Genomic DNA, 12761 nt, shown 5'->3' with positions numbered 1-12761 from the left:
AGTTTGTATCAACTTCAGGGCTTTAATCTGACAAAGCTTGCCACTGGAAAGAAACAGATGGAGATAGGTGCTAAATTCTTCTTGGGCTTATGTAACATTTCACTTCAATTTCTAACTGAAGGCAGAAATCCCCAGAATCTCCTCTGTTTTGCCGGACTTTCCAAATTATTTTATTCCATTCTGACCTTTTGTTTTCTTTTTCACTGTCACAGCCAGGAGGTGACGTGGTTAGGGGAAGTAAACAATCATGATAGTTGCTAGTTTCCCTTACACTGTAGCAGGTGAAATTTGCTAAGCTCCTTCACATTTGTTATGTCACTGGAGTACTGTGATACTCTGGCAAGTAAGAAGTCTTTATTCGCTACTTTGTAGATGAAGAAATTAGGTTCAGGGATATCATGAGAGTTCTCAAATTGTTAGAGAGAAGCAGCCTGGGGAGTCTGAGGCAAGTCCTCACGGTTTTAGCCCAGATTTCTTTCAACTGTAGAAGGTCCCTTGAAAGTTTCAGTTTCCATCATCTCAAGTACTTGGCAAGGGGACTTCTGTAACTCTAGCACAGGTTTCATCTTGTAATACACAACTCGGTACTTATTTTTTGGAGCAGCAGGCCTTGTAAGGGCCTCAGAGAAGAGCACAGAAATTACTTCTCTATTCTACATTTCAACTGTCTTTTAAATCACTTTGTATGTTCATGTTTATATTCAGACTACTATGTTCTGAATTGTTCTGAATCTGTTCCGCACACTTTCAAGGTGCAGGACACACACACACACACACACACACACACCCACACACACACCATATATATGTATAAAGAACTAGGACACTAGGGGTTTGTATCTTTATTGGTGTCTACCAAGTAGCCTTATATGGATACCATGCAGTTTAAACCAGCCAGAGTTTTTTCGTGGGAGTACATAAGCCTCTTTAGAAGTGCAAAATTTGGGAAGAAAAGGTACATCACAAAAGAAGATGGGCTTTGTCAGTATTTCACCAGGTATTTATTGAGTTCTCTCAAGTATAACCTCCACTTCTGTTAATATTAATGGGTATTCCACATGTGTTGGGAGAAAAAAGCTTATTCTTTGGCATAAGAGAAACGTAAGCCTGAATACTTTTAGAAACTGATGGCAATTCTGATGGCACGGAGTAAAAGTGGAGCACAGGTTTCACAACTGAATTATTCTGGGCAAAATGTCCTAGCAGGTTGTTCAGACAAGTTTATTTCTTGGGCAGCAAATACAGAGAAATGAATAATTCAGGCTTCTCACTCAATGCACGTGATACTTAGTTATCACAGCAAGATCCTTTTAAATTTTTATTTAATTGTATTCATGTTATTATTATACTCTCCTTTAACCCACCCCACTGTCATTTCCCTACCTTCCCTACCTTTGGGTTGAATCTATTCTAAAGTGTTCAATGTGGTCTTAGGTGTGTATATAACCTTGAAAGAAATGTAGCATTATTTTATGTGTACTTATGTTTTAATCTGTATAACTATTAGTTTCCAGCTCTTGTTGTAGTTCTTCTTTCTTTATTTAGACTCAGGACTTGTTTTTCCCCCTTAAATGTATCCTTGTTGCTATCAGGCTAGTTCCTTACTTCTAACTGCTGCCAAGTATGCCTTCATTATAAATGTAGCCACTGCAGTTGACTTAACCATATGTGCAGTAACAGACATTTAGGTGACCCCAGTGCCCTATTTCGCTAAACAGTGCTCTGATGAACTCCCTCATACCTGTTCTCTTATGGAGCTATAAGGGAGTTTCTCTAACATATACATATAGGAAGAGTAGGAATATTTGTTGTGAGTGATACCATCACTTGTTTTATTAAGCCTTACTAAATTACTATCCAGAAAGGCTGCAGCTGATGAACCATTCACTAGCAGTGCACAAGGATTCCTTCACAATTGCAAAAACACTTGCCAGAATCCAATTCTGTATTTTTGTTAAATGGGTATAAAGTTCTTGTTTTAATTTGTATTTCTCAGATTACTATAAATTTGAGTATCTCGTCATAAACTTATGTTGAGTTTGCTTTTCCCTTTCTGATTTGTTTACTCATATACTTTACTTTCTTTGTGATTTTTACCTTCGTCTAGTTGAGTTTCCACCATAAATATTATTCTCTTTTCAGCATACCATTCATCAACTAGAGAATTTAAATTTTGATGGAGTCAAATCAATCCCCTTTCCTCCGTAAAATGTGTACTTTTTTGAGTGTTGTTTAGAAATACTTTCCCACCTGAAGTTTTGAAATATATTTTCTTACATTTTATTCTATTGGTTATTGGTTTTGTAGATTTATTTTTAATATTTAGTTTCTCATTTGCTTATGATTTATATTGTATCTTGTGTGAAGTAGAGATCTACACAGTGAGTCTTTTTTCCCCAACAACTTGGAAGTAAAAATGTATTTTGTCCCAGTGATTTTTCATGTTTCCTGTATCATACAAAAATATATGTGCATTTATTATATTTGTGTATGATATTTGCTTCAGTCTTGGCTCTAGATCAGACAAGAGAAGAAGTTAGGAAGCTCTATAAATGGCGATCGCCAATATTCAGAATAAAAGAAGATGGCATCTTGAACCAAAGAGCTTGTGGTGGAGGCAAGGAGGAATGTTATGATTCAAGGTATATTCAGACTATAATGGTATAGGAATTACTAATAAATAGGGAGTGGAGAGAGAGAGAGAGAGAGAAAGTGATAATAACAACTCTTGTGCCATCTAATGAGAAAGGAAAAGTTAAGGAGGGAGAGTGAGGGAGGTAAAAATCAAGAATTGGGTTTTTATTTCTATTGTTTTGTCCTTACCTGATTTTTTTTCCTAAAATAAATATACTTTTACAGAGAAAAGTTATTTTAATGTGCGCCTACCACATGCTAGACATCTTGGTGGACATTTTACCTCCTATGTAATAATTCAGTTGTGGATGTCTTAAGTTTGTGATACTTGCTAGCCATCCAAGTGGTGATGTTGAGAAGGTTAGTTGCAGCAGTCTGGAGCTCAGGAGAATGTTGGAAGCTGGAGAAATGACTTTGGGAGTTGTCAGGATACAGATGGTCTTTAAAATCGTGAGACTGGGTGAGATCACCCAGGGAGTGAATATAATTGGAACAGTCTCAGCACTGCAGCATTTAATGGTCAGAACTAGTAGGGGGGTCGGCAAAGGAGAGCAGGAAGGAGAGTTTGATGACCGTGGAAGGAAGTCAAGAGATTGTGATATTCCAGAAACCAAAGGAGAAAAATGTTTCCAGAGAGGGGAAACATTCAACTGCCTCACAGACTATGCTAAGAAAATCAGGAAGACAAGAATAGAACTTTTGTCACCATGAGAAACTGCATTTGTCACCGTGGAGGTCCTTGAAAATGATGATGAGTGGAATTTCAGTAGAATGGTTGGGGGAGAAAACCTGTTGGGAGAAGTTCAGGAGAAAATGAGTGGTGAAGAATTGGAAGCAGTAGGTATGGACAATTCCTTGAAGGACTTGTGCCATAAAGTAAGGAAGATAAATGGGAAAGAAGGTGCATGGGAATATACATGATGTAAGATTTAGGAAGGTTTTTGTTTGTTGTTGGCTGGTTTTGTTTTGTTCTTTGTTGTTGTTGTTGTTGTTTTGATGTGAGACGCTATAGCATGTTTGAGTTGATGGGAATGACCCAGTAGAGAAGGAAAAATTAACAATGGGGAAGATAGGGGGAAGATAGAGGAATAACCATTCATTTTGAACGCTATCCAGGACACTTGTGGCATGGTTGGGTTCTGTAAGAGCAACAAGGGTCCATTCAAAGTAGCAGAAAGAAGACAGAGCATATGAACATCGATGCAGGTGGGGTAATAAATTAGGTAGTAAGATGATGAGGAAGGGAGAGAAGGGATATTGGAATTTTGAAAAGAGAAACAATGGTGTAAAATACCAATGGTGAAGTAGAATACGTTTTTAAATAGTCTCCTTCATAAATTAAAGTGCAGAAGAATCACCAGGGAGTTTAATATCCAAATTCCTATGGTCTATGCCCAGATAATTAATTCCACACAGTTATGGATCACACCTGAAGGAGTCTTGAGTTAATAAGAATAAAATAGGCCAACAGGGGATGTCCTTCTCTAGACTGGGCAGCATAACAGCCATAAATTCTAAGGATTGTGACTCTTTCCAGGGACTTGGGAAAGATGAAAAGGTAGGTATATGGATTTCATTTTCAGGCAAGAAGAAAATCCAGGTAACAGCAGCTAGATCCAGATATATGATATATGTGTGTGTTGGGATAAGTTATGGCACCAGGACATGGTGTTAAAGGTGTTTGAGGGGCGCCTAGGTGTCTCAGTCGATTGAGCAGCCAACTTGGGCTCAGGTTTTGATCTACTGCTTGTGAGTTCAAAACCCCATTTTTGATCCTCTGTCCCCCTCTCTCTCGGCCCCTCCCCCACTCATGCTCTATCTCTCAAAAATAAACATTAAAATAAAGGTATTTGAAGAAAGAATGAAATCATGCCATTTGCAGCAACGTGGATAGAGCTGGAAGGTATTATGCTGAGTGAAATAAGTCAGTCAGAGAAGGACAAATATCATGTTTTCACTCATAGGTGGATCTTGAGAATCATAACAGAAGCCATGGGGGAAGGAAGGGGAAAAATAGTTACAAACAGAGAGGGAGGGAGGCAAACCACAAGAGACTCTTAAATACAGGGAACAAACTGAGGGTGGATAGGGAGTTGGCAGAGAGGGGAAAATGGGTGATGGGCATTGAGGAGGGCACTTGTTGGGATGAGCACTGGGTGTTGTATGCAAGCGATGAACCATGGGAATCTACCCCAAAAACCAAGAGCACACTTTACATACTGTATGTTAGCCAATTTGACAATAAATTATATTAGAAAAGAAAAAGAAAAAGTCCAATGCAAAACAAGTAAATAGTCCAAACCAGGGTCAGTCCTAAAGTCCAGAGTTATAAAAACCAAAGTCAATGGAAGTACAAGGGGAGAGCAAGATGGAGAACATAGCTTGAGAGAACAGAAGAGAACCAAAATGTACATACCAAGAACTCTTCATGACATTTTTCCAACTTGCCTACCAATTAGGAGGGAGCTGTAGGAGTGTCAGGGTTGCTGTGTGTGAATTATGCCTCCCAGATCTATGCAGTGCACAATTTGTACAACCAGAGGTTGGGTTCTCAGGGTTCATTCTAGAATCAGAGACCCAAGTTACATGAAGAGATCTCTGCCAACAGCAGAAGGGGATCCCTTAGGGTACCCTTCCTTCTTTTCATAGCCCACACGTAAAATCTATTTTAAAAAGTAAAATTTATTAATAAATAATGAGTGTTGGCATGCTTCCTAAGTGATTTGTTTGAATCTTATTTAAAACTCACAATAGGGTTGCCTGGGTGGCTCAGTTGGTTAAGCATCGAACTCTTGATTTCAGCTCAGGTCATGATTTCACGGTTCATGAGATCGAGCCCCATGGACAGCGTGGAGCCTGCTTGAGATTCTCTCTCTCCCTCTCTCTCAGCCCCTTCCCCACCAAAATGAATAAATATTTAAAAAAATCACAATAAACTTACAATGTTGATATAAGGAATACCCTGCAGGAAACTGAGATACAGACAAAAATAGATACATAAAGAAATACATTGAAATCCTATTGCTTTAGTTATTAGGACACATGACCTGCTACAGAAATGTGAATTCAACTTAAACGTGAGTGAGAGAAGCAGTATAAGCAAAAGGTGGACTGTTGAATAATGATATGCTTTAGAAAATCTGTAAAATAAATAAGAGGGAAATCATTAAGAACTGTCTTATTGATGGAAGTTGTGTGCAGTTGTCCGGAATCTTGAACGTACATGTGCTTTCAAAGGGACTCATGGACCATTTCAATGTCATTGCTAGTGGCCTGACTTGTCACGTGCCATTTTCATTTCTTAGGAAACTAGGGTGGCAATTAGAAGTCAGGAATTTGGATAAAGAAAAATTAAACCTAATTAAAATTATGATATGACAAGTCAGGAAAGAAAAAACATACTTAGAGCCACATGTTCCCCATGCAGATACTTTTCTAACCCATGTGCTTATGTACACCCTGTTCATCTCCCAATTCTCTCCCTTTGTTGCAAGGGAGACCCCCCCACCAGGGACCCAGAGAATACCATTTCACTGAGCATGTATTTGGCTAAGCTAATACATTCTGCAAATATGCTGGTTGCTCATCTAAGTATGAGGGAAATTGCAATAAGTTCTGAATTTCAAAAATCTCACACATTATTCATATCACACAGAAATGAAAAAACAATCTTTATCTGGTCTGAGCAAATGTGGTTAGTTTGAGAATAGCTTGAGAGGCTCAACTGAACAGGAATCTCTTAAAAGCAATCCTGCTCGAACATAGTAAATCACAGGAAAAAGAAGTTCTGAGTCATTGTATGTGTTGATATTTGATCATTGCATATGCTTGATAAGGTTCAAATGCATGAGGCACTGCCCTCGGGAATTCTCCCAACCTGGGAGCTAAAACAATGAGGGGGGGAGATTTTTATGGGAAAGACTAATAATGTTTTTGGTGTCGATTAGAGAGGCAAATGTGATGTGATGAGAAGGCTCTGGATGAAAAGTGAGCCCTAAGTTCAAGTTCTAGCTCTGTCACTAGCAGTCCGGTAGGTCTTGGCTTTTTCGACTATCAACTGAAGCTGTTGCATTTTATTATCCTGAGGTTGGGGTAGTGTGACACAGGATTAAGGACTCAAGTCCACAGAATCAGACTTGACTGGATTTGAAGTAGTCCTCACTTGCCAAGGAACTGAATATAACTCATTTTAAAATTCACCGTTGAATTAAAGCACTAGAGTATCCAGGATTAGAAGCCAAACCAATAACCAGGATGAAAGGCACACACCTCCAGGGCTGACCTTCAGCTGGCATGCTACTGCATGGTTGTACCAGAACTAAAATATTGGAATACTTCCTGTGGGCTGGAAGAGTCTCTACCCCAAGCCAGCCCGCAGACCTCCCCACAAGCTAGCAACTGAAGGACACAAACCTCGCATAGCAGGGGACCTTCAGGATGTTGCTCTGGAGCAAGCCACAGTGTCCATTTCAATCGCTTGTTCTCCATGCTGAATCAATTACTGCATATTTTAATTGGTACCCCAGCATCCATCCCAGTGAATAGGGTGTCCTCTGCCTCTTTCACTAACCAACTGAGGCTCAGCCATAAGAAACAAAGGAAAGAATGATGGGTGTGCCTTCTCTAGATCATTGCCATGCAACCCCTCCCACCCTACCCCCAGCTTCTCATAGGAAAAGGAAGAAGGTATAATCAACTTGACCCTGGGTTTCCCACAGCAAGAAATTGTGAAGCATATGGTTGAGTACGTGGCTGGGATGCTTCTGTTTAAAACAACAAAGAGAAGTGGTACTAGGGAGATCTGGATCCAAACCCTATTTCTAACTTTTTACCAGCTGTCTATCTCAGGCAACTTCTCCAGATTTCCTATGCTTCTGTTCCTTCGTCTATATAATTTTTAATAATAATCAAAATAGCTAACATACATTCATGCATTAACATATAAAACTTGGTGCTGAATGGTTTATATGAATCACCTTATTTATTTTTCACAATGACCTTATGATGCAAACACACTTTCATTCCCTTTTTACAGTGAAGGAAGCAAAGATCAGAGAAATTTAGTGGACTGTCCTTGTTCTAGCTCACACAACTGTTAATAGGAGTTCCAGAAAGTGGACCCACTTAGTTCGATTCTCAGCTCATGCTCTTAAACTCTGTCCCCCCTCCAAAATGTAAACTATTCTCTAGGATAGCTACCACTATTTTAATGATAACCAGATCTCTATGAACAAGAATCTTATTTCTGACAAACACTAATTATAACCACAACAGAGCTAACCCTTTGAAAACTACCCTAGAAGACACAGACCATATGTTCATCCCATCTTGTAGGGTATCTTCGAGCAGGATCGCACCACAACACCCCAATGCCAAGCATCGTGTCTTCAGAAGCTTGATAAGCAGCTGGTTCTAGCACTCATGGAACTGATTGCACTGCTTGTAGATGAAGGATTATGGAAATTCTGGATTATGAAATTCTGAATGTTCAAAGCTAACAGAGAAGATTTTGATCCTGAGGGAATACAAACAAAAAGTAAACTTGAGAAATGGCAGTATACAATGACAAGCAGCTGCCACAAGAGAGTCTGTTTTGCCAGACTGTGGAGTCCACAGATGCACTGAGTTTCTTATGTCGTGCTATTCAGCTTTTCGGGAGGCATGCCTGCTCTATCTCCTGGGTTATTTAGTTAAGACCCAAGGCAGTCTTTCTCTGAGTGCAAATATTTTTATTCATTTTCTCCCATTAGAAGAGAAACTGGAAATGCAGAAAACGAACACTTGTCTTAGACCTTCATGGGCTCCAGAGCCCAAGGACGGACACTGTCATAAGAAGCAGAGCTGCTCTGAGAATAGGTTGTAGCCTTGGTGTGCACGAAAGGTGACAGAAATCTGACCCCAAAAGAGAATTTACGGTATCTATTCTGTAGAACAAGGGTGGATATTGCTTTGCTGAAAGTCTCAGAGTGGTTGTTTTGCCAAAGTTCTACTTCTGTGTCATGATCTTCCTCAGATTCACTGGCTGCATAAACCATATTCACCTTTTCTTGCCAGGCCAATGTTAGATTCAGAATTTAAGTCATTCATTTTCTTAATAAGCACTGATTGATAGGCCAGAGGAGGTGAGTACACAGACTCCTGGGACACAGACTCTGGTGGGGTGTACAGGGGAGAGGCAGAGTGAGAGCTGCAGAATAGACAGGCTTAAAGGCAACCCATTCTACAGGATGTGCACGGGCATTGTTTTTAGCATCAGCCTGAAGAGGGGCCCCTGAACTACCCTTTTTGTGTTAGATAACCCTTTGAGCAAGGCAGAACATGGATTGGAGAGCGGAGAGAACTGGGGGAGAGATTAAGGACCAGTTCAAGCAAGAATTAAGGGAAACTTCAACTGAAGCTGGAAGTAGAAGATAGTAGCTAGACAAGGAGGTGGGGGCAGAGCTGGAAGAGGATTTTTGGAAGATAAAAGCCTAGGGAGCAGCCACAGTAAATGCTGAAGAAAACCAAACCAAGCAAAACAAAAACAATGTTAAAGATCCAGGGAATGGAACGGTAAGTAGCAGATCAAAACTAGATGGAAGTTTCTAGAAACCAGATAATGGGGAAAAGGATACTTTTTCGGAAAAAAAGTAGGGGAATTTCTCCTGAAACCAGAGGGATGAAAGCAAGAATGCTTACATATGTATCCGTTTCAAATGCTTTTATCTTGGCTGTTTAATCTCTGCTTGCACTCAGAATATGAACTCCCTCACCTCTCCCCAACCAGAAACCCCACAACACACCTTTAGAGTCTCTGTAAGATCCACAATGTGAGGGCCCTAAGAGAAACCCAGGATCATTAAAGCTGTTCAAATAGCAGTCCCAAGAAAAGAACTTCTTCTTAGAATTTTTTAATATAAAAGATTTAAACATTAAAAACCCTATGCCTGCATGAACTGATTTACAAATTACAGAATACTTTTCATTTCATAGCCATAGAATATGAAAAATATATATATATCCCATATATAATTTCATATGGAGATTATTTAATCAAAATTAGTGTCCTTAAAAACTAGAAAGATGTGGGGTGCTTGGGTGACTCAGTCGGTTGAGCGTCTGACTTCAGCTCAGGTCATCATCTCATGGTTCGTGGGTTCAAGCCCCACGTCGGGCTCTGTATTGACAGCTCGGAGCCTGGAGCCTGCTTTGGATTCTGTGTCTCCTTCTATCTCTGCTCCTCCCCTGCTCACACTCTGTCATTCTCTCTCAAAAATAAATAAAGACTAAAAAAAAACCTAGAAAGATGCATTTCTGCTTTTCCCAAAGCTTACAAATAGTAGACTTTTCACATAACGTAGCTTATAAAACACTTCAGAGACAGACTTAAAAATTCATGAGGCCATATCATAAGATGAAATGAAGAAGTGCAATTAATAATTCATAAATCAAGTCATAGAAAAGGTATCTCTGTTCCTGTTTAAAAAATTGAAGCTAGTTTTCCTTGACCCCCCTCCCAAAACAAACAAACAAGCAAACAAACAAACAAACAAAAAAGCCAACCTCTTTGTAAATTTAAGCCAATGACTGAGAAAATCATTCTGGTAGATTTACTTCCCTTTTATCTAACAGGTTATCCACTGGAATTATGTGAGCCATCATTTGCATGCATGGATAAGTAAAATGCAAATTGACAGAGCCTGTATTAGGTTTCTTATGCGGTGTAACAAACAGCCATAAACTCAGTTAACTTAAAAGAACACACATTTTATTACCTCCAGTTCCATGCATCAGGAGTCCAGGCATGGCTTAATCAGGTGCTCTGGTCAGGTTCTCACAAGGCTGCAATCAAGGTGTCTGCCTGGCTGGGGCCTCACCAGAGGCATCAGTGAGAAAAGATCCTCTTCCAAGCTTCCTCAGGTTGTTGGCAGAATTCATGGCTTTGTGGTTGTAGGTCCAAGGTTCCCAGTTTTTGTGGGCTATTGGATGAAGGCTGCACTCAACTCCTGGAGTTGCAGTTTCTCACCACGGGGCCCTGTCTATAGGCATTTCACTGGTGGTAGTTACTTCTTCGAACCAAGAGAGGAGAAAAGTCAAAAAGTCTCCCTCATGTAAGGTAGGCAGTAACCTACTTGTAGCAAAAGCCCTACAGTACCTGGGCATCATTTTATTTCAAGGTTGGTGTTTTATGTATTAAGTGTACCTGTCACCTTGTGTGTAATCTGTCTCTACTCCTGTTATGTGTAGGTATATAAGGATTCGTGAGACATCTTGAAAAACACCTGGAAGAAAATGGGACTGTAAAACCAAGAATATACTAGGCGGTACAAAAAGGCATTTTACATTTACATTGTATTTTTGCTTAAAATAAATATGTTTTCTCCATTCCAGAATGCATTGGCAAAGACAACAGGATCACATCAGGGTTAAACCAGGATTAGACAAACTTGAGCTTGATTTCTATCTCCACTAATTATTACCTAGACATTTTTTATCAGTAACTATCCTTATCTTCAAAATGGAAAAAATATGATAGAATTGCTGTGTTTCTCCTGAAATAAGTATTTAATAAATATTGTGATTGTTTTAATGGTGGTGGTTGTCATTACCATGAGCCACAGTAACAAAATCAACATCATTATCTAAAGTAAAATTACTAGTGAGGAACAGAAAGTTGTTTTTCAGCAAAAAAATAGAGGAGACACGTGACATAAATATTAAAAGGATAGTACTGGATGAACACTGTAAATAAAGGTAAAGATGTTGTCTCAATAGCAGCTAGATCTCTACTATTATTTGTTTATATGATACGTGTTAATGTTAGGTGTCAATTACCGGCAGCTTATAGAAAATCTGTCCTAAAACTGAGCAGCTTATGTTGCTTCTATATCCTGTTTCTCAAATGAATTACACACGTTTCCTCTTTCCTCTTGGGCTAATTAGAGAATTTTAAAGAGGAAAAAAATCCTGACACCTGTGATAAATAATCTAGCCTCATAAACAACACATCTGGAAAATGTATCTGGCATTCCATGGGAAATAGATCTGGCATTCTAAACTGTAAATCATGAGTGTTTTGAATGTTGAGGTCCTAAAACAAATTATTTATAAAAAATGAAGATTTTAAAAATGGTCCATTCTCCCTGGTAATTTTTTCATGATCTAATAATTCATGGTGTTTTGGGGTTTTTTTAGACGTTAGAAAATTAAGAAGAGAAAGAAAAATAGGAAAACATAATCTGGAGTCTAGAATTATTTTTGTGCAAGCCTGGGCAGCTGTGTTTCTAATTACACAGGGGGAGGCCTTTAAATGACCGTTTCCAAGTATTTAGTTAATGCCATTGGAAACTACAGAAGTGTGTGTGTGTGTGTGTGTGTGTGTGTGTGTGTGTGTGTGCATGTGCATGTGTGTATAAATCCATTTGGTTATTGGGCAATATTGTCCTTTTTTCATAATAATGACATGTCCCAATTATAAATGCACTGCAAATTTATTCTAGACAACACGGTCTTACATACTCATAAAGAGAAGAAGATAAAAATCACAATACCACTATACACATAATCTTTATGTACCTTTTCACACTTCATACAAACTCCCTTCTTCTACCCCAACATACATATAAATTTCTTACTAACATTTGATCATAATAAATGAGATATTTTCATAACAGCTTTTAAAATTTGCAATACTTTGTTAGCAGCCATTAAAAGCCATTAAGGTCTGTATTTATTGGCATGTAGATGAACACAAACAAATATATGGGTACTCTAGAATTTATTCTAAGGTTGCTTTTGGATGACAGCACCATAAAGAGAATGCTGTGCTGTTGTCCTTGTACATTCATACTTTCACACAAATCTGATTATTTCCTTAGTATAAGTTCTAGGAGTGAAGGTGATGCCTCAAGGTGAATGAACATTTTTGAAAAATTTTCTTAAACTATTATCAAATTATTGTCCAAAAAGATGTATCAATTTACATCCCCATTTACAATTTGTGGAAGACCTGTTTGGTCATACTCATGCCAAAGATGAACTTTACTCTTTAAAAAAAAAACACAAAAAACAAGACACTCATTTACATTAACATCTCAACGTGGATAAATTTTATATATTTGATTACACACTTGATTAAATACCTTTAT

Source organism: Acinonyx jubatus, chromosome D1 (assembly GCF_027475565.1).
Source record: "Acinonyx jubatus isolate Ajub_Pintada_27869175 chromosome D1, VMU_Ajub_asm_v1.0, whole genome shotgun sequence".
In the NCBI taxonomy this organism is placed as follows: domain Eukaryota; kingdom Metazoa; phylum Chordata; class Mammalia; order Carnivora; family Felidae; genus Acinonyx; species Acinonyx jubatus.
Note: the sequence above shows the minus strand (reverse complement) of the source record.